Consider the following 26341-nt stretch of genomic DNA (forward strand, 5'->3'; position numbering starts at 1 on the left):
GAACTTAAAGCTTTTGACTGTGTGAGTCACAACAAACTATAGAAAGTTCTTAAAGAGATGGGAATATCAGATGACCTTACCTGCCTCCTAAGAAACTTGTATGCAGGTCAAGAAGTAACAGTCATAACCGGACATGGAACAACAAATTGGTTCCAAATTGGGAAAGGAGTACGTCAAGGCTGTATATTGTCACCCTGCTTATTTAACTTATACGCAGAGTACATCATGTGAAATGCCAGGCTAGATGAAGAACAAGCTGGAATCAAGATTACTGAGAGAAACATCAATAACCTCATGTATGCAGATGACACCACCCTTATGGCAGAAAGTGAAGAAGAACTAAAGAGCCTCCTGATGAAAGTGAGAAAGGAAAGTGAAAAAGCTGGCTTAAAATTCAACATTAAAAAAGCTAAGATCATGGCACCTGGTCCCATCACTTCATGGCAAATAGATGTGGAAACAATAGAAACAGTGAGAGACTTTATTTTCTTGGCCTCCAAAATCACTGCAGATGGTGACTGCAGCCATGAAATTAAGGAAGAAAAGCTATGACCAACCTAGACTGCATATTAAAAAGCAGAGACATTACTTTGCCAACAAAGGTCCATCTAGTCAAAGCTATGGTTTTTCCAGTAGTCATGTATGAATGTGAGAGTTAGACCATAAAGGAGGCTGAGTGCTGAAGAATTTTTGCTTTTGAACTGTGGTGTTGGAGAAGACTCTTGAGAGTTCCTTGAACAGCAAGGAGATCAAACCAGTCAATTTCTATAGGAAATCAGTCCTGAATATTCATTGGAAGGACTGACGCTGAAGCTGAAGCTCCAATACTTTGGCCACCTCAAGCGAAGAGCTGATTCATTAGAAAAGACCCTGACGCTGGAAAAGATTGAGATAGGAGGAGAAGGGGACAACAGAGGATGAGATGGTTGGATGGCATCACCAGCTCAATGGACATGAGTTTGAGGAAACTCCGGGAGATGGTGAAGCACCAGGAAGCCTGGTGTGCTGCAGTCCATGGGGTTTCAAAGAGTTGGACACAACTTAGCAACTGAACAACAACAAAATCACAGAAGACAAGCAAGATGCAGGCAGAGAACTGAAAGAAATCAAAAGAGTCTGAACCATGGAGACCTTTGACTTTTAATAGTTGATCGTAAAGTCCCTAGGACTGAAATAGGTGATGGCCCTGTTAATGTCCAACTTGATTAGAGTAAGTAGTGGTGGCAAAAAGAAGTCATACCTGAGTCAGCAATAAAAAATTATGGACCCTCAACCAATTGCCAGACTTAAGCCAGTTCATGGGCCCAAAGCCTCTCGGAAGAAAGGAAGACAAGGGTCTCCTTGAGGAACACTTACTAGACAACTAAAAGGCATTTTTGGTTGTCGAGTAAGTGTTCTCTGTCCTCCTGCCAGGGCTAGCTGGTCTTCAACCTAGGGCAGTTGCACCCTCCAGAGGGTAGTTATCAATGTCTAGAGACATTTTGGGTTGTCACAACACAGTAGAGGCCAGGGATACTGCTAAACTTCCTACAATGTACAGGACGCCCCTCCAGTGACAAAGAATTATGTCATCCAAAATGTCAGGGGTGCTAAGGTTGAGAAATCCTACTTTTCCCAAGAGACCTGTGACCACTGACTTCTAACAAGCAGAAAGTGGGTCAAAATCATAATTCCAGGTGATTCAAGAGAACTGGGGCTGAACATAAAACTTGGATTTGGCATACATGATAAATCAGCCACAGCACAGGCTGACGAGTGGTGTGAGGTCAGTGCTCAGGCACTCCTAGAGCTTTGAAAGTTTAATTACTAAAAATGTTACATGATTGTAACAGGGAGAAGGTAACCTGGATTAAAAATAGAATGTAATTAACCATATTAACAAACTAAAGTTTAGACTCAAAATGTCAAGTCATCCTCTTTCATTTACCCAGTCCAATTCATCAGCAACTGCAAACCAAAATCAATCCCAAACCCAACTCTTCTTGTCTCCTCCACTTTTTCTACCTGCTTGTTGAAGTCACTAGCATGTCTCTCTCAGAAAATCACTTTAACAGCCTCTTTACTTCCTCCCTTGCTCCTGGAGAATTTATTCTAGATAAGTTGCTGCCAAGTGATCCTCTTAAAATATAGATTACTCACAATGCTCCTGAGCTTCACAGAGTGCAGCTGAGGATGTGAGATCCTAGTGTGGGGAATGAAAGTGGGAACTTCTTCCTACCTTGAAAGAAACCCCAGAGGTAGAAGGAAAGAAATGGCTTCCCAGGTGGTTCAGTGGTAAAGAATCTGCCTGCCAATGCAGGAGATGTAGGAGACATGGGTTCGGTCCCTGGGTAGGGAAGATCCCCCAGAGGAGGAAATGGCAACCCACTCCACTGTTCTTGCCCAGGAAATCCTATGGACAGAGGAGTCTGGTGGGGTACACAGCCCATGGGGTCACAAAGAGTTGGACACACGACTGAGAGAGACTCCCTACCACACCCCCAGGGAGCATTGTTGGACCTCTTTTTTCTCCCTCCCCTATGAAATGTTAATAATCACACCTACTCTGGCCCTTGGTAGGGCCACAAAACACTGTAACACCTGTGTTTTTCCACCTCCTTGTGGATAATATCACCCTCAAGGAGTGCAGGATCTGAGATCTTCTATTCACTCATTCCAGCCAAAGAGCTCCCAGGCCTAGTGTGCAGACCACATGCTTAGACCCTTTTCTCCAGCCTAACCCTGACAGCCCAAGTGTCAGCCAGAGAGGACACCATCTTTAGAATCACACAAACAAAGTTAAACCCAGCCTCTGCTATTTACAGGTTTTGGGACCTCCAGCAAAACTTCCCTTCACTTATCCTAAGCATCCCAACTGTTAAATGAAATTAAAATATTCACACTGAAAAACTGTTGCGAGGTATAGAGGTGAAGAGAAATGACTGAAAAACATAAATTGTAATGCCCAGCACAGGGCAAGTGTTTGATAAATGGTCCTAACATGATTTGGCAATTGCCCTTCTCAGCTTCATTGCTGTTGTTCAGTCGCTAAGTCGTGTCTGACTCTTTGCAACCCCATGGACTGTAGCCTAGCAGGCTCCTCCATCCATGGGATTTTCCAGGCAAGAGTACTGGAGTGGGTTGCCATTTCCTTCTCCAAGGGATCTTCTGGACCCAGGGATCGAACCCAGGTCTCCTGCATTGCGGGCAGATGCTTTACCGTTTGAGCCACCAGGGAAGCCACCATATCATGTCAGAATGCATACAAAAAAACAGACATTAAATACTTTAGAATGTTTAGATTTAAAAAATTACAGAAAAACAGGGAGTAAATAAATAAAACAAGAGAAGAGCCTCGCATGGACATATAGAACTGGGCATTCTGCCTAAGGCCAGGGAGATCAGGGGCTGCCAGGGTCATCTCTCCAGATGAGAGGACCCAGATCAGAAGCTTCCCCCTCCCCTCAGCGGTCTCCCACAATTCTGACTTCAGAGGGCTTAGGATGACATGGGGAAGATTTCAATACATACTGAACTGCTTATAACTATATATATTTTTTATTTTTTACTATTACTAGTAGTTGTCACTCAAAAATATAAATACATATCAGTTTTAGGCGAGGCAAAAAATGGGCCTTCAAATCAAAAGATTATAAATAAATATACTATATCCTTGATGGTTCTCATCTTTAGAAAAACTCAAATACGCTTCCATATTTTAGGAATCCACAGCTCTGAAGCATGGCCCAGAGCTCCAAAGTGTGTGTGTGTGTGTGTGTGTGTGTGTGTGTGTGTGTGTGTGTATTAATATTAAAAGCAATCCTAAGATGATCTGTATGACCAGCCACACTTGGGAAGCATTGCACTGTGGCTGAGTAACTACCCATTTCTTAGTCAGACATAGAAGGGAGAGACATTCCAAGCATGAACAATGACAGTGCAGCATGGAAAGTCCTGGTAGCTTCTGGAAAAAGTCATCTACTAAAGCTCCAGTTTGTGGAGATAATAAGTGGTAGAAGCACATGCGATGGGGTCAGACAGCCATCAGAGGCTCTAGGAAGCAAGGCTGAGAGTGCTACACGTCACCCTGTAGACGACAGGGGAGCACAGGTTTTGAAGCAGGAGGTGGCATGACCAGGTGTGCTGGCTGGAAGCGGGACTCTGGCAGCCATTCCAGTGGACCGCAGGGTGGAGGGACTGGTGCACGTGCTAAGCAGAAGAGGAAAGGCAGGGGTTTCCTTAGTGGTCCAGTGGTTAAGAATCCACTTTGCAATGCAAGGGACACCTGTTTGATCTCTGGTGGGGGAAGATCCCACGTGCCACAGAGCAACTAAGCCTGGTGCCGTAACTACTGAGCCTGCACTCCAGAGCCTGCAAGTTGTAACTACTGAAGCCCGAGTGCCTAGAGCCTGTGCTCTGCAAAAGAGAAGCCAATGCAATGAGGAGTCCCTGCACCACAATGAAGAGTGGTCCCCAATCTCCACAACTAGAGAAAAGCCCGTGCAAGAACGAAGACCCAGCACCACCAAAAATAAATTTTTTTTTTAAAAAAGGGAAGGCAGTCGTGTAGATTTGCTGTCTAACACATCAGGGAGGGGCAGGATAATGCTAATGTTTCTGCCATTAGAGACTGGGCAGGAGGTGGTCTCAATGTACAAACTCTACATGGATAAGACCAGGAGGAATAGGCAACTGAGCCACCCCAGAAATAAATCAAACTCTTCCTGTTTTGAATCATGTAAACCAGAACGTGGATGTTTAAACTGCTGTGTTCATTTCATCCCAACTCCACTCCTAGGCTGGAAGCCTGGGAGGAAGGAATAACAATTGCAGCTTATTTATTCCAAATACAAACACTGTGTACAAGCAGCTGGGCTTGCTCAGGGTCTTGTGTTGGATAATCTAATTTCACCTTCAGGCTCCCTGGGTCTGTCTGGTTTCTGTGTAATTGTTTAACAAATCTGCCTCCCTCTTTAAGCCCTGAATCAGCTTGGTAAATATCACTGACCCACCAAACTACATCACTGGTCATGCTGGTTTTGAGCATCAATATCCCTTTATGTCTTAGTACTTTCTCCCTTCTGCCTAGATCATTCCCTTCTCATTGGCTTTTTTTGCTACCCTTTTATTTTTCTTTGCCTCAGTCTTGCTGGATATTATAAAAGCAACAGTTATGATTTCTTGGATAAAGTACTATTCTAATAAGCATGTTACAGTTCAGCTCAGCATCCTCTACAGTGGTGCCTGAGGGAGCCCGCTGGGAAAATGTGTAATAAACCAGCAAAGAGATGATGAGACATTGGTAAGGAGGGGTCAGGAAACGAGAAAAAGGGAAGAGGCCCAAGAATTCACATGGAGACTGCAAATAAATGCATTGAGGGGAGAAGCAAAAGATATTTAAAAGACTGGAGATCACTATTCAGTGATTTGGATTCCCTGGTGGCTCAGGGGTAAAAATTCTGCCTGCCAATCCAGGATATGCTGGTTCAATCCCTGGGTCGGGAAGATCCCCTGGAGGTAGAAATGGTAACCCACTCCAGTATTCTTGCCTGAGAAATCGCACGGACAGAGGAGTCTGGCAGGCTATAGTCCACGGGGTTGCAAGAGTCAGACACAACTTAGCGACTGAACAACAAATTTAGGAAAGAAGATGTGACAGAAGATTGAATAATTATCACTAGGAGCAGAGATGTGGGTCAAGCAAATATTTTCACTCAATTTTTGTATGGTAGAAACAGTCAACATGGCTGAAAATCTGAAAAGACTTCAAAAGAAACAGTTACAGTAGCTTACTCTAACCACTGTATAGAATTCTCTCTGGTTCAGTAACACACTAGACTTCAGAGAAGTTGCTCCTCGCTCTTAAGTTTAGGATCCCAAACTGTCTGGCCTCCCCTGCTAAGAATCCTACCTTCTCCTGACAATAGCAGGACAAACCAATAGAGTATTTAATTTACATTATATGCAAAAAATACAGAGTCCAGGATATAGCAATGGAAGAAGGAAAATGAAATCAATGAGGGTTGATGCCATTAGGGTTAACATCAGACTCAAAGAACTGTGTCCAAATCTAGCATAATTTTTCTGCTATCCTTTTATTTAAAAGAGTTTGATTTATGCACCCTTTTCCCCATCTAGGATATTGATTCACACAGGCATATACTATGTTCTATTTAATCTTTGTATCTCTAGTAACAAATGGTGTGCCTAGCACAGAAAAGGCACTGAACACATATTTGATAAAGGAGTGTGGTCATTTTCTTGACAAAATAATAATCATCGAAACTCTCAACTAAAAAAAAAAGAAATCATTCTGAAAATCATCACCTTAGAGACTTAGACTTTGAGAGTCTGTATACTGTGTTCCTGATTCTTTAAACAGAGCAAGTCCACCCTAGTCTCCTACTACACCTGGGTTATAAATTGGCTTATAAGCTTTCTCTCCAGTTGCAGAGAGAAATTACTCCAGAAAATCTCTCTGGTATACTCCCCACTTACCCCAGATCCACTACTTCTGCTGCTCTGTCTGGCTGTCCAGACTCAGAGCTCAGTACCTCTGACCTGGATAGATGCTCTGCACTCCTTCAGGTTTCATGACTGAGAAAATTTCCTCTGTAGTTCATGAGACCTCTTCTTTGCACTTGGCTCTTATCCCTGCTGCTGCCCAGTGATTATGACTTTATTAGGATACAGAAATATCCTCAGGATAATCAAATCACCTCTCAGAATGCCAAGTCAAAATGGCAACAAATACAAGATGAACTGAATTAATAGAGACACCTGTGGTCACTTGGGCTTCCCTGGTGGCTCAGACAGTAAAGAATATGCCTGCAATGCAGGAGAGACTCTGGTTCAATCCCTGGGCCAGGAAGATCCCTGGAGAAGGGAATGGCTACCCACTCAATTATTCTTTCCTGGAAAATCCCATAGACAGAGGATGGTCACACGCGTAAATGTTATTCTTCACAGGGTGGGTGGTCTGTGACATGGCTGTCCATGGCAATCCCCTGGGAAATCTATGACTCCTGACTCCTGGTTCCCACCTCAATGGATTCTGATGTGATTTCTCTGCAGTGAGGCCTGGGAATCAGAATTTTTTTTAAAAATTCCAGGTGATTCCTGTGTACAATTTTTAAATCACTGCTTTGGGTTGAAAACCAAACCAGTGCCATTTTCCCACCACATTGCAAAGAACAGGCATTACTAAATGAAAATCAAACAAATTCTTAGCAGTGTGTCCTAGCCTCTTGACCCAGTATATCATCGCATCTATATAAGGGTTACTAAATGACTGTGCGCTGGCTTAGATGACATGTTAAAACCCACCTTGCAGGACTTCCCTAATGGCCTGGTGGTTGAGAGTACACCTTCCAACATGGGGAATGCCAGTTTGATCCCTGGTCAGGGAACGAGAATCTATGTGCCACAACTAGGACCTGATGCAGCCAAAAATAAATAAATAAATAAATAAATAAATGTAATATAAATAAAAATTAAAAAAAAAAAACACTTCGCAGGTAAAATGAGCTATGTTGGCTGGAGCGGTTTCAGACTTGTTAAAACAAACCAAGAACTGCAAAATGTTACTTCCATAAGGATTGATTCTTCTCTCTAGTGTGAGAACCAGGGGTGAATTTTTTTCCCTTCTTTTTATCTTATCTGAAGCCTGAAAGCCGTCTCCTCAGGGTGTGGGCCAGGATGCCCCACTGCCCAGAATTAAGGCTTGGCATTTGCTGATCCTTACATCTGCCTGGCACTGGCTGTTTTCAGAGACCTTTATGTGGAGAGATAAGGGCTGCAGCTCTTAACTGAGGGGACAAACTCTAGGCTCTGGGTCTGACTCATGCTTGAAACATGCAGAGGGAGCTCAGAAGCAGGCAGGCCTCCTTCCTCAGCTGTTCTTTAAACAGCTGACAGGGAAGATCAAAGACACAACAGCTGAGGAAGCATGTAGACTCAGCTTCCATTCCTAAGGCTCGAGAGACGAGGGCATGGCCCAGCCCTGGTGCTGCATCTTCTGACTTAATTCCTGTGTGATCTGTCCCTCTCTCTAAACTCGAAGGGCCAGCTCATACTTAGTGCCAAAAGCAAAGCTTCAATTTCTGGGAGAAAACAGGGGGAGAGGGGATAAGGGCAGGTTATTAAACAGAGTGGTTAACAATGTGGCGAAAACTATACTGTGTGCAGTTTAAAATAAGCTGCATGTGCATGGTTTTCTTTCATTAAGCCCATTATCCTAGTTCTCTTTGGAGGCTCCTCAGAATTTTCCACCTGGGGAGTCTCTGTCTAAGGTCCATCTCAGGGTGGAACTTGCAGAAGAGTGCTCACTAACTGTCCACAACTTGAACCCTCCCTGACCTGTGATTCCAAATGGATTCTGCCACAGCGCCAGTCATACAGCCCCTATGATGGGGTGGGGATGAGGGGCTGTCATTTAAGAAGACTCCTGGCTCCTCTCCCTGGAACATTTGCAAAGATATTCTGATCACCTGTCCACCTGTTGGTGAAAGAGGAGTGGACATCCATTATTGGCTGGGGCTGCAGCTTGAATAGAATCAGAGACAGTCCAAAAGAAGCAGGCAGGCTGGGAAAGCCGACATGTTCTCTAGTTTTTACAAATATTTATTTACTTGTTTATTTGGCTGGGTTGGGTCTTGGGATCTTTCCTTACTGCCATACTGACTCTCTAGTTGTAACTCACAGGCTTAGTTGCTCTGAGGAACGTGGGATCTTAGTTCCCCAACCAGGGACTGAACTCGTGCCCCCTCATTACAAGGTGGATTCTTAACCACTGGACCACTAAGGAAGTCCCACATATTCTCTATTGACAGGACTACATCACAGAAGTTTGAGAGAAAGCTCACAGTGGGGCTTGTAGGGACTTGTAAAGAGAGGTAAGCACGTGAGCAACACACTCCTCCTCCATATCTTGAACAGGCCCCAACTGGCCTGTCTGTAGAGATAGTGATGAACTGGTCTCCTTGGCAATGGAAAGTGCTGTCTCCGCAGGGCTACAAACAGGTGCCTGCGAGCCTAGAAGGAGTTTATTGCTCCCACCTCTTGTGAATGCCCATGCCAGACAGACACATGTCCTCCCACTCCTCCTCATTGCTGTCATCTGCTGCCTTCAGGTCACTCTCTATCACTGAGTGAAAGCCCCTTCACTCCAAATCCTGAGAGATCTCAGCCTCTGTGAAGATAGCTAGTGAGCAATTTTACTTCCCGATACTGACTGTCCTTTGCTGCACTGCATTTCAATCCCCTAATAAAAGAGCCTGACCTGCATCTTAATATCTTGGAATGCCCCAATGCAGAAATTCTAAACCCCAATCATTTGTTCTCAAATCACTTCCTGTATCTTTTCTGCTCTCCATCTTTACACTTATCTTTTCTTTTGGAAGAAAAGTTATGACAAAAGTTATGAAAAGTTAAGACAGCGTGTTAAACAACAGAGATATCACTTTGCCGACAAAGGTCTGTCTAGTCTAAGTTATGTTTTTTCCAGTAGTCATCTATGGATGTGAGAGTTGGACCATAAAGAAGGCTGAGTGCTAAGGAATTGATGCTTTTGAACTGCAGTACTGGAGAAGACTCTTGAGAGTTCCTTGGACAGCAAGGAGATCAAACCAGTCAATCCTAAAGGAAATCAGTCCTGAATATTCATTGGAAGGACTGATGCTAAAGCTTAAGAGCCAATACATTGGCTACCTGATGCGAAGAGTTGACTCATTGGAAAAGACCCTGATGCTGGGAAAGACTGATGGCAGGAGAAGTGGGTGACGGGATGAGATGACTGGATGGCATCATTGACTCAACGGACGTGAATTTGAGCAAACTCCAGGAGATAGTGAAGGACAGGGAAGCCTGGCATGCTGCAATCCATGGGGTCACAAAGAGTCGGATACGACTTACTGGCTGAACAACAATCTTCACACCCTCTGGATCTGTTCATAAAACCCCTCTAATTCCTTGACCTGTTCTCTCCTTCCCATCTTGCAGGACCCTCTTGGCCTCATCTACAACTACTCAACCGAGACCCATGTGTTCTGAATTACTATCTCAAAATTCACCATCTACATTCTCTGACTCTAAACTCTGGTGTTGCTGCTGCCATGCAGAATGGCAACAATGAGACAACACATTTATTTGTGGCTTCCAAGCTCAGCTGAGCTCTCAGCACGGTTTGTCAACTTTCTGTTGTTTTTGACCAGCTTCTTCATCCCATCTTCTCAATGACTCTCGGTTGATTGCTTCATTCCTACTTTATCCACAAAACTGGCACCAGCAGCAGCAGGGTCGGCATCCGACTTCCTTCTACTCACACCCTGCAAACTCGTTCTCCAGCTCTGCTCAGCTCTTGCCTTGGTTGGCGTGGTCTTCCTCCCCTCACCCCCACAGAGGGCCTTGCCCTGCTTCCCACGTAGCCTCATCAATCATTCTCCTGTTTTTCTTTACCTTCAGTGTCTCCTCTCTGCCAACCCCTCCCCTTGTCTACAGACCTGTCGGCTTTCCTCTCAACCTGATGTCCTACCCCTGACCCAGTGTACACCATCTGGACAAGCTGTGGGCCACAGAAAGCCTATCTCTGCAAATAAAATCTGACTGGAATATAGCCATGCTTATTTGTTTATATATTATCTATAGGTGCTTTTGTGCTGAACAACAGAATAGTTGAAGAGTTGTGACAGAGATCATCTGGCCAGAAAAGCCAAAAAGATCTGCTCTGTGGCCCTTAATAGAAAAGGTCACTTGCCCCTCTATCCTCACCATGCTCTTCCTTCCCTCCTGGCCACTCCTTAATCCATGGTAATTTCGTTTGCTTCTGTGGTTTACTTAATCTTCTTAATCTTCCCTTCCTCAGGTCACTCTGGTGACTCACAATCTACTAATTGAAAGGCAGGGGAGAGTCTCTCATTCCTTAGTCATTCCTCTGCTGCAGTGGACATTTGGAGATCACACTGTTCTTGAAATTCTAGGGAAAGATCCCAGATGTAAATGCCCAGAGGAGCCAGGCAGGTCACCTCAATGAATGAAATGGCCACCTCAAGATATGAGCCTGTGGGGTCCTGGAGAGCCCGTTGCCACAGCAAAAGGGCTGCTGCTGTGCAGCTGTGAGGAATCTAGGCCCTACATAGCCAGATATTCCAGTGCTTCATGGGCAGCTAAAAATGCAGATTTTATGAGGCATCACTCAACCCTTAGAAGTTGGCAACTATTTAAAAAATATTAGAAACCCTGAGGAGCCAAACAAAGTGAAACTTTTGGCCAATTTGGCCTCAAGGCTGTGGATGAGTCCCCCTGGTTCCATGACTGAACTTTCTTGTTCTCTTGGGGAATCTTGATTCTTTGCTTCTGGAGGTTCTCTGGGAGCCAGCATGCCTCTGCCCTCTCAGATGTTCATCCCCAGCCATGCGTCTTTTCTTGCTACAGAGTTTCTTGGGTGAAATTCCAAATCTATCTCTCACTCTCTATCCTATGCACCTGCTTCTGACTCCCATCTCCAAATGGGAAGTTGACCGCTCCACCTGGAAATCCCATAGACACTTCAAACTCCACGTTAGCCCTGCACCACCCTCAACCCCTGCCCTCTGCCAAGCCAACACGTATTTGGAAACAGACTTGAGTTTCCCCCAACAAAGCTGTTCTCCCCTCCATCTTTCCATCAGGATTGAGGTGCCTCTCACCGTGTCTTCAGAATATTTTGGTAACTATACTTTCTACAAAGTATTAAAAGTATTACAATTAATACTGTCTCTGTGTCTGTCTTACCCGCCCAGAGTACAACCTCTCAGTGGGCACCGGCTGTCACATTAATCTTTGTATTCCCAGCTTCTAGCTAAGTGCTAACATATAGTAAGTTCCTAATAAATGTTTATGAGGTTATGTTCAACATCCTTCAAGCTAGGTTTCAATATTACGTGAACTGACAACTTCCAGATGTACAAGCGGGATTTAGAAAAGGCAGAGGAAACAGACATCAAATTGCCAACATTCATCGGATCACAGTGAAGGCAAGGGAATTCCAGAAAAACATCTACTTCTGCTTCCCTGACTACACGAAAGCCTTTGATTGTGTAGATAACAACAAACTGTGGAACATCCTTAAAGAGATGGGAATACCAAACCACCTTACCTGTCCCCTGAGAAATCTGTATGCAGGTCAAAAAGCAATAGTTAGAACCTTACATGGAACAACTGACTGGTTCCAAACTGGGAAAGGAGTCCAAGGCTGTATATTGTCACGTTGTTTATTTAACTTATATGCAGAGTGTGTGCATGCTCAGTCACTTCAGTAATGTCCAACTCTTTGCAACCCCATGGACTGTAGCCTGCCAGGCTCCTCTGTCCACATCATTCTCCAGGCAAGAATACTGGAGTGGGTTGCCATGCCCTCCTCCAGTATATGCAGAGTACATCATGCAAAATGCCAGGCTGGATGAATCACAAGCTGGAATCAAGATTGCTGGGAGAAATATCAACAAGTGGTATGCAGATGATAACACTCTAATGACAGAAAGCAAAGAGAAACTAAAGAGACTCTTGATGAAGGTGACAGAGGAGAGTGAAAAAGCTGGCTTAAAACTCAACATTCAAAAAACTAAGATCACGGCATCCTGTCCCATCACTTCATGCCAAATAGATGGAGAAAAAGTGGAAGCAGTGGCAGATTTTATTTTCTTGGGCTCCAAAATCACTTCAGATGATGACTGCAGCCACGAAATTAAGATTCTTGCTCCTTGGGAAAAAGCTATGACAAACCTAGACAGTATATTAAAAAGCAAAGACATCACTTTACCAACAAAGGTCCATCTAGTCAAAGCTATGTTTTTTCCAGTAGTCATGTACAGATATGACAGTTGCACCGTAAAGAAGGCTGAACCCCAAAGAATTGATGCTTTTGAACTGTGGTGCTGGAGAAGACTCTTGAGAGTCCCTTGGACTGCCAGGAGATCAAATCAGCCAATCTTAAAGGAAATCAACACTGAATATTCATTGGAAGGACTGATGCTGAAGCTGAGGCTCCAATACTTTGGCCATCTAATGTGAAGAGCCAACTCGTTGGAAAAGACCCTGATGCTGGGAAAGATTGAAGGCAAAAGGAGAAGGGAGCAGCAGAGGATGAGATGGTTATATAGCATCATCGACTCAATGGACATGAATCTGAGAAAACTCTGGGAGACAGTGAAGGACAGGGAAGCCTGGCGTGCTCAGTCCATGAGGTCACAGAGAGTCTGACACGACTTAGTGACTGAACAACAACAATCATAAATGTTTGGCAAAATAATACACAAACAAAACACAAGAAAAAGATGCACTAAAAATTTAAATTGCCAAGTTTCCTATGTCTTCAGAACATTTTTACTAGTGCAATTTTTGTTTTATGGTGTCTTTGATATGCAACTAGTATTACTGTTGACATGTTTTTATCGTGAGATAATATTTTATCAGAGAAGAATGCAATTTTCCCCTAATTATGGTTTTTAAAAGCATTTGTTTTCATGCTAAGGGAAAACTTGGTTATATTCAGCAATTTAAAAAAATGGTAAAATGTAATAAATTGAAGTTAATAAAGTAGACTTTGCCAAATATCTGTTAGGGAAATTAAATAAACAGTCTTGTTTAGGTTTCAGAGACAAAGCAGAATAAGCTTCTGACCTTGCTTCTAACCTGCCTGGACACTGCCCTGACTATGAGTGGCTGAGTGACTGCCTACTGTGAGTGCAAGCCTTGCAGCACCATAGATAAGATGGTGGAACATTCTTGAGATTGTTGAGCCCCTGGAGGGGAGCTGGCCAACCAAGCCCCAGGCTTAACAACATTCCAAGTTTTAAGACAAAATAAACAGCATTAACATGAAACCATCAAAACAAACATGGGAAATTCTTAAAGAGATAGGAATACCAGACCACCTGACCTGCCTCCTGAGAAACCTGTATGCAGGTCAGGAAGCAACAGTTAGTACTGGACATGGAACAACAGACTGGTTCCAAATAGGAAAAGGAGTACGTCAAGGCTGTATGTTGTCACCCTGCTTATTTAACTTATATGCAGAGTACACCATGAGAAATGCTGGGCTGGATGAAACACAAACTGGAATCAAGATTGCTGGGAGAAAAATCAATAACCTCAGATATGCAGATGACACCACCCTTAAGGCAGAAAGTGAAGAGGAACTAAAGAGCCTCTTGATGAAAGTGAAAGAGGAGAGTGGAAAATGTTGGCTTAAAGCTCAACATTCAGAAAACTAAGATCATGGCATCTGGTCCCATCACTTCATGGTAAATAGACAGGGAAGCAATGGAAACAGTGACAGGCTTTATTTTTTGGGCTCCAAAATCACTGCAGATGGTGATTGCAGCCATGAAATTAAAAGATGCTTGCTCCTTGGAAGGAAAGTTATGACCAACCTAGACAGCATATTAAAAAGCAGAGACATTACTTTGCCAACAAAAGTCTCTCTAGTCAAGGCTATGGTTTTTCCAGTAGTCGTGTATGGATGTGAGAGTAAGACTATAAAGAAAGCTGAGCACCGAAGAATTGATGCTTTAGAACTGTGGTGTTGGAGAAGACTCTTGAGAGTCCCTTGGACTGCAAGGAGATCCAACTAGTCCATCCTAAAGGAAATCAGTCCTGAATATTCATTGGAAGGACTGATGCTGAAGCTGAAACTCCAATACTTTGGCCACCTGATGCGAAGAAATGACTCATTGGAAAAGACCCTGATGCTGGGAAAGCTTGAAGGCAGAAGGACAAGGGGAAGACAGAGGATGAGATGGTTGGAGGGCATCATCGATGCGATAGACATGAGTTTGAGTAGGCTCTGAGAGTAGGTGATGGACAGAGAGGCCTGGTGTGTTGCAGTTCACGAGGTCGCAAAGAGTCAGACACAACTGAGCGACTGATGATGATATCAGTTTATATCCTGGGATTATAAGCAGGAACTCAGTCTTTGAAGTCCCACCCACAGAGCTGATGCACTGCCTGGAACCTTTTCCCAATTAGGACTCCAGATGTGCTGTGTCACGGACTTCCCAGTGCTGTTTGAGTCTGGATGTTGGTCAAAACCTAATTAGTGATGTATCCTTTGCTGTTTCTATCTCTTTTTTCTTTTAGTATTAGTATACTGAAAGCAAGCCAGATAATCTTCTAATAAATACTGACATTATTTATTTGTATAAAACAAGTGGATCATTTTATTAACAAATCCTTTGAACCTGAGATGAAAGTGAAAACTTTCAACAAAATAATATTGTAAACAAAACAGTGTGAGGACACATCTCTGCTAATAAGTGTGAGATTTACTGGGAGAACTTACTAACACACATGACAGAAAAAGTAGTTTCTTGATCTTAAAATATTGTTATGTGGAATGATAGCTAACAGTGAAACAACAAAAATTTCTCTCAAGCAAATATAGAAGGCAGTGATACCAGCTTTCTGGAGGGATTCTTAAAGCCCTATCAAGTATTTGATTTTGTGTCATTTAAGAAGCCTATGAGCTATATCTCTTATGAAAGGTGGTGGGAGCAGGTCAAGGTGAAAATGTTGAATTAATACAGCTTATTTTCATCCATGGTTATATCATTACTGCTTGCAGTTAAAACATTGAGATAAAGTTCTCCTTTTCTACCAATAGGTGGCAATATTGTTTTGGGACAAAAAACAATAAAAATGACACCTTACGGTTTTTTGTTCTTTAAAGATTTCTAGATCTATGCTTGATCTTTATTTTAGTCCAAAACTCTAGGCTTCGGAGTGCCCAATACAAACAGCAGTGGAGTAAACAAGGCACACCTCATGCGACGAGTTGACTCATTGGAAAAGACCCTAATGCTGGGAAGGATTGGGGGCAGGAAGAGAAGGGGACGACAGAGGATGAGATGGTTGTATGGCATCATCCACTCAATGGACATGGGTTTGGGTAAACTCCGGGAGTTGGTGATGGACAGGGAGGCCTAGAGTGCTGCGATTCATGGGGTCGCAAAGAGTCAGACACGACTGAGCGACTGAACTGAACTGAAACAAGGCACAAACATGTATTTGAAGGAAACTGGAGTTTACCAGTATCACCCCTTAATTTAGAACCAACTTGTCTTTGGAAGAAATACACACTGATTCTTCTCCCCTTTTCCATCAACTAAACTTAGGGTGACAACTGAGGTAGAAAAATAGGCACCATGTTGCAAGTGGTCAATTTGCTTCTCTGAGAACCTCCAGACTGGGTTACATTCAAACCACTAATCTGCTCCCCAGCCTGGAAAGAACCTACTCTGAATATGTATTCACATAAGTGTCTTCTTTACACTGATTGCTGGGATGGGACTGGAGAAAGGTATACAAATTGGATGATGCTCTATTAATTTTTTAATTCATTCATGTTTATGAGCTTATGTAACCATCATACTGTATAAGATATAGAACATTTCCAGCACATCAGGTTTCCTATGCTCTCTTAGTTTTTAAAATCAGGAAGAAATTTTATTTCTCAAATACTGTGTTCGAAACAAAACAAACAAACCAAAAAAAAAAAAAAAAACACCTCACAAGGCAGAAGAGTTGAAGGGAGGGAGGGGTTGTTCTACTTTATACATTGATCTGGGTCTCTTTGTAGCCTTGAATAGAAACTCTGTGGTAGATGCTCTTTGAAAGGTGTATTCGGTGCATGGATGGGATGGAAGATACCAAGTCACAGTAAGGATGTGGAGTAACTAGAACTCTCGTGCGTCAGTGGTGGGTGTATACAGTGAGGCAGTCACTTGGGAAATTGGTCTGGCAGTAGCTACATATGTGCACCTATGACCCCAAAACTCTACTCCTATGTTCACAGGCAACAGACATGCACACAAACTTTTACCAAAAGGTGTATACTAGAATGTTCAAAGTAGCAAATAGGCTATCAACAGTAGGATGCAAGATAACTTGTGGCATATTCTCACAATGAAATACTATACAGCCATAAGAATGAATCATCCACAAATACTATAACAACATGAATGAATCTCACAAACATAATATTAGGGGAAAGAAGCTGGATATGAAAGAGCATATACTCTTAAAAAGCAGTTGTGATCCTGCTTTTTTGAAGCTCAAAATTAATCTGTGCCCTGATCTGTCGACTGTAATTACCCTTGGATGGGAGGGGGGACAGGAGAAAGGGTTTCCTAGGTGCTGGTGACATTCTGGTTCTTGGCGTCACAAGTGTGTTCAGCTTATGAAACTTCATCAACCTGTACACTTACTTTTAGGAAATACTGGGTTGACTAAAAAGTTTGTTCAGGTTTTTTGTACCATCTTGCGGAAAAATCCAAACAAACTTTTTGGCCAATACATGTAAATTATACTCTAATTAAAGTTTTAAAATATTAAACTCTAATCAAGTACAGATAAAAGGCGCTTCCACCTGGAACGACAATGCAATTGGATGAAGGAAATCACATTTCAGTTAGGTCGTCAAACATGATAAGCCTTCCCAGGTAGAGATGGAGAACAGGAATTCTGGGGGGGGGCGGAGAAAAAGGAATCCTTTAATCAAAAACATGGAGGTTTAAAAGAGTAAGGAACATTTGCAAAATGACAAAATTGGCCAAAGAATAAGGTTGGTATGAGAAAGAAGTGAGGTCTTAAATAGCAGATCTTGCTTCTTTCTTGTAATAACCCACTTGATAAGCATTTCTTTTTTTTTTTCCTTCTTAGTTTTTAAATTATGAAACTATGGTAACACATTTACAGGAGACTTGGAAAACACAGAACAAGGTTACATATAGTTCCACTATATATTACAATTATTTTTTAAGTAGATAAGTTAAGATTTTTAGTTGAAGTTTCAATATCAAACTCTCAAAAGTTAATAGAATGAATTCACAAAGAAGTAGAAGGATATAGTAGATCTGAAAAGCACTATGAACCAAGTCAACATGATTAAGATTTATACAATTTTCACACAACAGTAGGATACAAATTCTATTCAAGTTCCCATAGACTATAAACTAGGAGATGCTGGAACATATCCAGGGACATAAAACAAGGTGCAAAAATTTCATGGTCTAAAGATACTGAAATACAGAGTCTGTTCTTTTACCACTGTGGAATTATATTAGAAGTCAATATCAGAAGATATTTGAAGATAATCTACATGTTCTCAAGTACAAGCGTTGCTTGACTCTTTAAGGGACTTAAACACTGAAGGATTTTTCAGGGATTCTCCCAAAGGCAAAATTCTTTGCAAGGAATTTGACATGTTCTAGTCAAAGAGGCTGTGCAATCCCGTGTGTGCAAAATAAATGGCCTTGGTTAGTTCACCTTGTGGAATGTCTCCTGGAACTCCAGAGCTTTCCTGCATTGTCCTTGGTTTTTTTGTTTGTTTTTGTTTTCTATACTTTGTCTTTAAATAAAGAAGCAGGAAAAAAGTCTCACAACTAGACTGAGGGAGTCTAAAGAATTTGGTCTTATTGGAAAACATAGTGAAGTTTTTGTTTTATTTTTGTTTTTTAAGGGAAAAGCACAATGACCAGATCTACACTTATCAGTTTCCCTAATGGCTTAGATGGTAAAGAATCTGCCTGCAATGCAGGAAACCCAGGTTCAATCCCCGGGTTGGGAAGATCCCCTGGAGAATGGAATGGCTACCCACTCCAGTATTCTTGCCTGGAAAAACCCATGAACAGAGGAGACTGGTGGGCTATAGTCCATGGCGTTGAAAAGAATTGGACACGACTGAATGACTAACACTTCACACTTTGGGAAGCTGGATGTGCGGGATGCAGAAGAGGAAGGCGTAATTGCAGGCTGTAGGGATGTCACTTGAGTGCATGAGACCCCTGTGCCCACCCACCTCTTCATTCTACCCTTTCACCCAACCTTACCCTGTTATAAGCCAGTCATCCCATTACTTGCAGCTCCTCCAACCAAATCCAGCCTCCTGGCTTTGCACCTAGGGCTCAAGCCCCTTGCAAGAGCCTTTCTCTGCCCCCTCACTAGGCTCACCCTGAAAATGAGCCATCTCTTCTCCCAGCAGCACTTCCAGAAGCTTTGTGTGTGAAAGTTGCTCAGTTGTGTGCGGCTCTTTGCGATCCCATGGACTGTAGCCTGCCAGGCTCCTCTGTCCATGGAATTCTCCAGGCCAGAATACTGGAGTGGGTAGCTATTCCCTTCTCCAGGGGATCTTCCCAAGCCAGGGATCAAACCCAGGTTTCCTGCACTGCAGGCAGATTCTTTACCATCTGAGCCACCAGGGAAACCCAAAAATCATTTTGGATCAGGCAATGCCAAACCGAGCACTGGGGAGAGACTGCTCAGTCATGTCTGACTCTTTGTTATTGCATGGACTGTAGCCCACCAGGTTCCTCTGTCCATGGAATTTTCCAGGCAAGAATACTGGAGTAGGTTGCCATTCCCTTCTCCAGAGGATCTTCCTGACCCAGGAATCGAACCCAGGTCTCCTGCATTGCAGGCAGATTCTTTACTATCTGAACCAATAGGGAAGATCCTCCAGAAGCTTTGCCATAGAACAAATCAAAGTCTGCAAGTACAAAATTTGTCTTCAGGATCAAAGAATGTGTGTAGAAACCAAATTCAGAAAATAAGATGCAAACAGTCTCAATTGTCAAATCATGTACAGATTCTGAAGAAAAAAAAACCCTATTGATTTTTAAAATTAACTTTCAAACAATGAAGTTTCATTCCTGGGCCTCATCACTTTCAGTAGTTCATCTGGGGTCCTGAAAAACCAGACAGTTGTAGTCATGTCCATAATGAAAAACCACCAGGGGTTAACCCAGAAGATAACCACAACCCAATTTTGTGTTGGTTACAACGTTACACAACATGCTGTCCCTCTTCCTCGCCACACCACCAACCCACAAGATACTTCCTGGTTATTGGCAAGAAATTAGAAATTGAGTATTGTGTCATTGGGTCTACTTTTACTGGCCCCAGTTGTGAAATGTTTGAAGAAAATGAATAAGGGCTAAAGAGAACCATCTGGATATTTTCCAAGGTTCAAAAGGAAACAGGAAAACTCAAATAATTCACATCCTTTATACCTTTTAAGCCAAACACACCATTAAGCATTAAGTGTAGTCATCCACAAGTATAAATATTGGCCGAGGTGACATACATGCCAGGCAGTGGCATATAAAAGACACAAATATTTGTAGAAGGGTTTCAGTGCCAGGACACAACCCTGGTGAAGAGGAATGGAAGTCAGCTGATGGCTCAGCCATGAGCCAGCAGAGTGAGATGACTGATAAGCCTGGGGTTTTCAGACAAAGGGCAGGAAGGGGTCTGCTCATCTGGAAACTCATGGGACAATGGTGCTCACTGGAATACTGGTATTTTAAAAGTTTAAAAATATGGAGGCTCCATCCCTATCTTCACTGGTAGATAGATTTCACTGATCTAAGGAAAGTACCCCCTGTCAGGTTTTTATACATCATTCTAAGGTGCAGCAAAGTTTAAGAATCACTGAAAGAGCAGGAAGGCAGGGGAGTTAAACCTGTGGGGTGAGTTCAGGGTTGCAACTGCTCGCTAGTGAGAACACATTCTCACCCCAATCCACTCCTTTCCACCCCACCCACATTCAACGGACAACCACCAGCTGAGTTTGATGTCTCCTGAGTCAGGCCCCTGGAAAACTCATCTTTATGCTCTCCAACCACAACCCTTACTTCAGCACAACTCTCTAAATCAATCAATCACCAGGTTCTCTCTAGTCTGTATCTTAACTCTCAAATCTGCCTTCTCCTTTCCATCGCTGCTGCCTTATTCTGGGCAATTGTTGAGTGCCCACAACTCTTTAGGTGTAAGTTATATGCAGTGTATTGGTGGATGAAACAGACACAGTCTTTGCCCTGTGGGGCTTACAGCCTAATGGCAGGTGGTGGTGGGGGGGTGGAGAAGAGAGACTATAATCCAGTAAGTGGTGAAAATAGTTTAAGAAGAGAAATCTAAGTACTGAGAAGGAAACAGGCAGGGTGCAATGACAGGGTAGGGGAGGTAGAGGAATCTGACTAGACAGGGTGGGTTGGGAGGGGCTTCCATGAGGGTCACATATATTCTTTCTAAACCCTCACATCATAACCTTGATCCCATTCCCTTTCACTCCATCTCATATGCAACCACCAGAGTAAACACTGTAAAAACCCAGACACTTTAGTAGGTTTTGTAGCCTCTTCACAACCCATCTCCTACCTACCATGTGAGGATTACATGCCCCTGAGGCTCCAACCCCCTCAACTCCACTCGCAGTTACAGGATCACCATGGTCTTTCCTGTAAAAAATAATTTTATTTATTTTTGACTGTGCTAGGTCCTCACTGATGCTCAGGCTTTTCTCTAGTTGCAGTGAGTGGGGCTACTGTCTAGTTGCAGTGCACGGGCTTCTCATTGTGGTGGCTTCTCTCATTGTGGAGCACAGGCTCTAGGGCATGTGGGCTCAATAGTTGCAGCTCCCGGGCTCTAGACTACAAGCTCAATAGTTGTGGTGCATGGGTTTAGTTGCTCCGTGACATGTGGGATCTTCCTGGATCAGGGATCGAACCCGTGTCTCCTGCATTGGCAGGCGGGTTCTTTACCACTGGGCCACCAGGGAAGCCTACCATGGTCTTCCCAATCCACAGCGTACACCACTGCCCTGCCAAGAATGCCCTTTCCATGTGCTCCATCTGGCTTACTCCTATTTGATTTTGCGAACACATCTTAGGTCATCTCCTATAAGAAGCCTCACAGGACTCTCCCTGGTTTGAGGGGGGCTTCCATTTTTCTGGGGTTCCAGGGCACTCCATGTTTACATGAAGCCCAGTACTCTTCACTCTGTGATGTGACTAAAGTTTTCCTGGTCTGCTCCTTCTCTGACTTGGAGCATCTTCAGGACAGAGACTATATCTTGTTCCTGTTTCCTGTCCCTGGCTCAGTACTTGGCAATTTAAGACACAGTCAATTTGAATGTACACACGGAAGGCCCTTTGTTTGCTTTTGGCCTCTTTGCTGGTCCTGCTAGGTCTCAAAGGGATAGATGGTGACCAGTTTTCCCACTTTGCTTATTAGCACTGAAGCCAGAAGTTAGAAAATATTTTCTATCTCCATTATGTTTTTTCCACATACTAATGTCACAGTATTCTCTACATTGTTTTTAAAATCATTGATCCCATCTAAATAAAACAGCTGACAAACAGAGGATCATGTTAGAAAACTTTGAAAAACACAGATAAACAAAAAGAAATCACTCAAATCCCATCTCCAACTACAATTGTTATTAACATCATAGCAGGCATCCTTCCAGACATGTTCCCACACAGTCATCACATACGAATATGTCCAGGTGTGATGTGTACACAGGCATTGTACTCTCCTCTACAGTTCCACTGCTCTGACTACAGTATTTCACACAAAAGTGGCTACTTATTTGCTGCTTAGAGTGGTTTAAAACACAGCTGGTAAAAAACTGTGGTTTAAACACAGTTGAGGTTTTGTACACTTCATCAGTTACTTAAATCAGAACATGTTACTTTCATTTTGGGCCATGTGTTCTCTACCTTGGGCTTCCCTGGTGGCTCAGTGGTAAAGAATCCACCTGCCAGTGAAGGAGACATGGGTTCAATCCCTGGGTCAGGAAGATCCCCTGGAGAAGGAAGTGTATTCTTGCCTGGTAAATTCCACAGATAGAGGAGCCTGGCAGGCTACAGTCCATGGGGTCGCAAAAAGAGTCAGACATGACTGAGCGACTGAGCACACATGCACTCTATACCTTTATAACAGCCTCAGTATTTCCAAGCCCCCTGTGAGCTAGTCCTATCCACCCTGCAGTCTTTCTAAACCATTTCTATCTGGAGTCCTCAAGCTTCCTGCTCCAATGTGGGCTGGGTTCTCTGTGGGCTGCTGCCCAGCAAGCATCCTGGGACTTTATTTCTCTGCTTCCTGTGTCCCCCATCTTCCTTTTCCTTCGATTACTCTCACTTATTGCTGAAATCCACCTTGAGTAACTTTTTAAGGAAAGGTGTGTTAGAGGAAAGATTATAATTCTTGAATATTTGAAAATGTCCTTCCCCCTTCCCCCCAAATTCAGTCGATAGTTTGGTTAAGCATAGCAATAATCTAATATAAATAATACTGATTTAAAAATTTCCCCAGACAACTTTGAAAGCCTTTCTCCATATTTTCCTTAGCATCTCATGATGCTGATAAGTTTGAAGGAGTTAATGATAATTATTCTTTGCAAATCTTACATTTTCTCCATCTTCCCACCTCCCTCACCTCAGGTGTTAAGGTGTCTGTTGCAGTTCTCTGTGTAATTTCTAGGTACAACACAGTGTATACTCTATGGAGATTGACAGAGTAATGCTTCCCACCCCCTCCCAAAGATGTCCATGCTCTAATCCTAGAACCTGAGAATTCATTCTCTCACAGAGCAAAAGGGATTTGGCAGACATGATTAAGGTTATCTACCTAGAGATGGGGAGATTATCCTGGATTATCTGGCTGGGCCCAATTTAATTACATGTGTCCTTAAAAGTAAAGAGACTTTCCTTACTGGGTCAGAGCTGGGACAGAAGGAAGAGATGTGAAGTGTGAGAGGGACGTGAGCCATCATAGCTGGTTTGAGGACAGAGGATGAAGACCCTGAGCCAAAGACCACAGGTGGACTCTGGTTCTGCCCTGAGCTGACAGTCAGCAAGAAAATGAAGACCTCAGACAAATCTGTAAGGAACTGAATGTGCCAGCAATGGAGATAAACAGGAAACAGATTCTCCTTTAAAGCCTCTAGAAAGAGACAGACCAGAGGACATCTTGACCTTAATCCAGTGAGAGCCATACTAAACTATGACCTATAGAGTTTAAAGTAATAAATCTGTGTGTTTTAAATATGTATAAAGTCTCTAAAGTTTATGGCAATTTGTTATAGCAGCAACAGAAAATCAATACATTCATATTTTGGTAAGTGCTGCCAAATTTTCCTTCCAAAAGGCTGACTATTTATACTTATGCCAATAGTTGAAGAGAAACTTTTGTTCAAAACCTTCACCAACATAAGATATTTTCAATATCTTAATTTTTCCAAGCTGATTCTGAAAAAGTTTCATTTTTATTTGTCATCCTCTAATTTTGTAAACAAGGTTAAACATCTTTTATGTATTTGTTAAACGTGTTTTGTTTTGCTTGGAATTACACTGTTCTATTTTTTAGTCACTAGATTTCTGAAATTTCAAACTATTATGACTATGTGTACAAAAACATATCCTGTTGGGTATGTACAGAAATGGAGACAGAAATGGCAACCCATTCCAATATTCTTGCCTGGATAACTCCATGGATAGAGGAGCTTGGCGGGCTACAGTCTATGGGGTCACAAAGAGTCTGACATGACTGAGCACACATATAGCAGGTATGTGGCTAAGTCACCTCAGTAGTGTCCGACTCTGTGCGACCCCATAGATGGCAGCCCAGCAGGCTCCGCCGTCCCTGGGATTCTCTAGGCAAGAACACTGGAGTGGGTTGCCATTTCCTTCTCCAATGCATGAAAGGGAAAAGTGAAAGTGAAGTCGCTCAGTCATGTCCGACTCTTAGCGACCCCATGGACTGCAGCCTACCAGGCTCCTCCATCCATGGAATTTTCCAGGCAAGAGTACTGGAGTGGGGTGCCATTGCCTTCTCCAATAGCAGGTATGTACTATATACTTAATGATTTACATCTCCTTTCTGCTGTGGAAATTATGCTGCCTATTAAACTAGGTGCCAGAATCTGCTAGCTGCCTAAGTCAATACCAATATCCTCTTCCTTAGTAGGAGTATGATAATTTTTATGTGATCACATTGCTGCCCGGAATAAAGGACTACATTTCTTAGATTTCCTTGCAGGTAGGTTAGGCAAAAGAGATGTAAGCAAAAATATGGGAAAGCTGCTTAAAGATAGCTGACACTGTAACAACCCCCACTCCTTTAAAAAAAAAAAATGGTTCTTGTTTGACCTTAATTCAGACACAATGGCTAAAGCTCCAGCAGCATCTTGGACTGTGAGGTGGCCTTGAGAACAGAGAGCATCTACTAGATGCTAGAACAGGAAAGTAACACGCTAACATTCCTGGTGACCCACTGAAGTCACCAATCACCTCAGAGCTATCTACTTCTTTTATACGAGTGAGAAACTTCTACGTTGTCAATCTCTGATTTTTTAAGTGATTTTCTGTTGTCTGATACAGCAAATCTGATCCTAATACATGATCCCAGCACTGATCTGCTATGTCTTTTATATTTTATCTCTTATACCTTTTATATTTATCTTTTATATTTTACCTTTTGTTTTTGACATCTCAAAACCAACTGGAAAATATCTCCTATTCTAAAGTGTACTTCTGTTCCCTGTATTTTTTTTTTTTCTTCACATTAGTGTATCTTGGGTTTTTCTTTTCATGTTAGAGACCTTCATCTGATATCTACTGATCCTTGGTTGCTGTTCACATTAAGATTTAGGTAATAACGGGACAAACTAACAACAGATGCCTCTTGATAAGATGCACTGAGAAAAGTCTCTTCCTTCTGTGATTTGCTGCCAGTAGTGTAGAGCCTGAATTTAACCATAAGGAAACATTAGACAAATCAGAACTGAGTGACATTTTACAAAATAACTGAAGAGTAATCTTAAATGTCAATACCATGAAACACAAAGACTATGAAGTTGGTCATCATTAAAAGAGATAAAAAGAGACATGGCAACTGAATGCAATGTGATGGAAATTTCTATTGCTAACAGGGACATTTTTTTAATTGGCAAAATCTGAATAAGATCAACAACTAGATAATAGTATTATGTCAATGTTAACTTTCTGATTTTTAATCAATTTCCTGTACTTGTGTAAGGATATTTTAAGGAAATACATATTGGAGTATTTAACATTTTAAGGAAATATACATTAATGGAAATACACCTTAAAAATGATGCCTTATTTTTAAAAATGAGGCATCATGTGTGACTAATTGAACAGTTCAGGGAAAAAACAAAATGTTTGTATGTCTATCTACCTATCTATTTGTCAAGAAAAGAGAAAGTAAAAAGTAAACATATTAACACATTAATACTACAGGAACCTGGGTATAATGTATATGAGAATTCTTTCCTCTAACTTTTCTATAAATCTAAAATTATGCCAAAATAAAAACTTTTTAAAAAATATTACAGTAGAAAGACTCTAGGAGCTATATATAGATGGGCTAGTTAATGGGAGGTAAAGTTTGTGCAGGCACGAAGCCAGCTGTAACTGCTCGTGCTAATTCACTTCAGTCTTGTTCGACTCTTTGCCACCCCATGAACTGTAGCCTGCCAGGCTCCTCTGTCCATGGAATTCTCCGGGCAAGAATACTGGAGTGGGTT

The 26341-nt window shown here is 42.5% G+C and overlaps 1 protein-coding gene across 32 annotated transcripts in view; it reads right to left on the reverse strand.

The window, feature by feature from the left end:
* ASNS (asparagine synthetase (glutamine-hydrolyzing)) overlaps positions 1–26341 on the reverse strand; it is a 164369-nt gene that overhangs the window by 84034 nt on the left and 53994 nt on the right. For 2 of the 32 annotated variants that reach the window (XM_081531574.1, XM_081531569.1), the window contains one exon: positions 21173–21248. The exons of 29 other annotated variants lie outside the window; for them this stretch is intronic. The gene's annotated coding sequence lies outside the window, so the exon portion shown is untranslated. Of the gene's footprint in view, positions 1–13839; positions 14877–21172; positions 21249–26341 lie in introns of those variants that run through there. One more of the 32 variants, XM_081531560.1, reaches the window with a different exon arrangement.

Source organism: Giraffa tippelskirchi, chromosome 10, assembly GCF_054371585.1.
Source record: "Giraffa tippelskirchi isolate mGirTip1 chromosome 10, T2T-mGirTip1v1.2.pri, whole genome shotgun sequence".
NCBI classification, from domain to species: domain Eukaryota; kingdom Metazoa; phylum Chordata; class Mammalia; order Artiodactyla; family Giraffidae; genus Giraffa; species Giraffa tippelskirchi.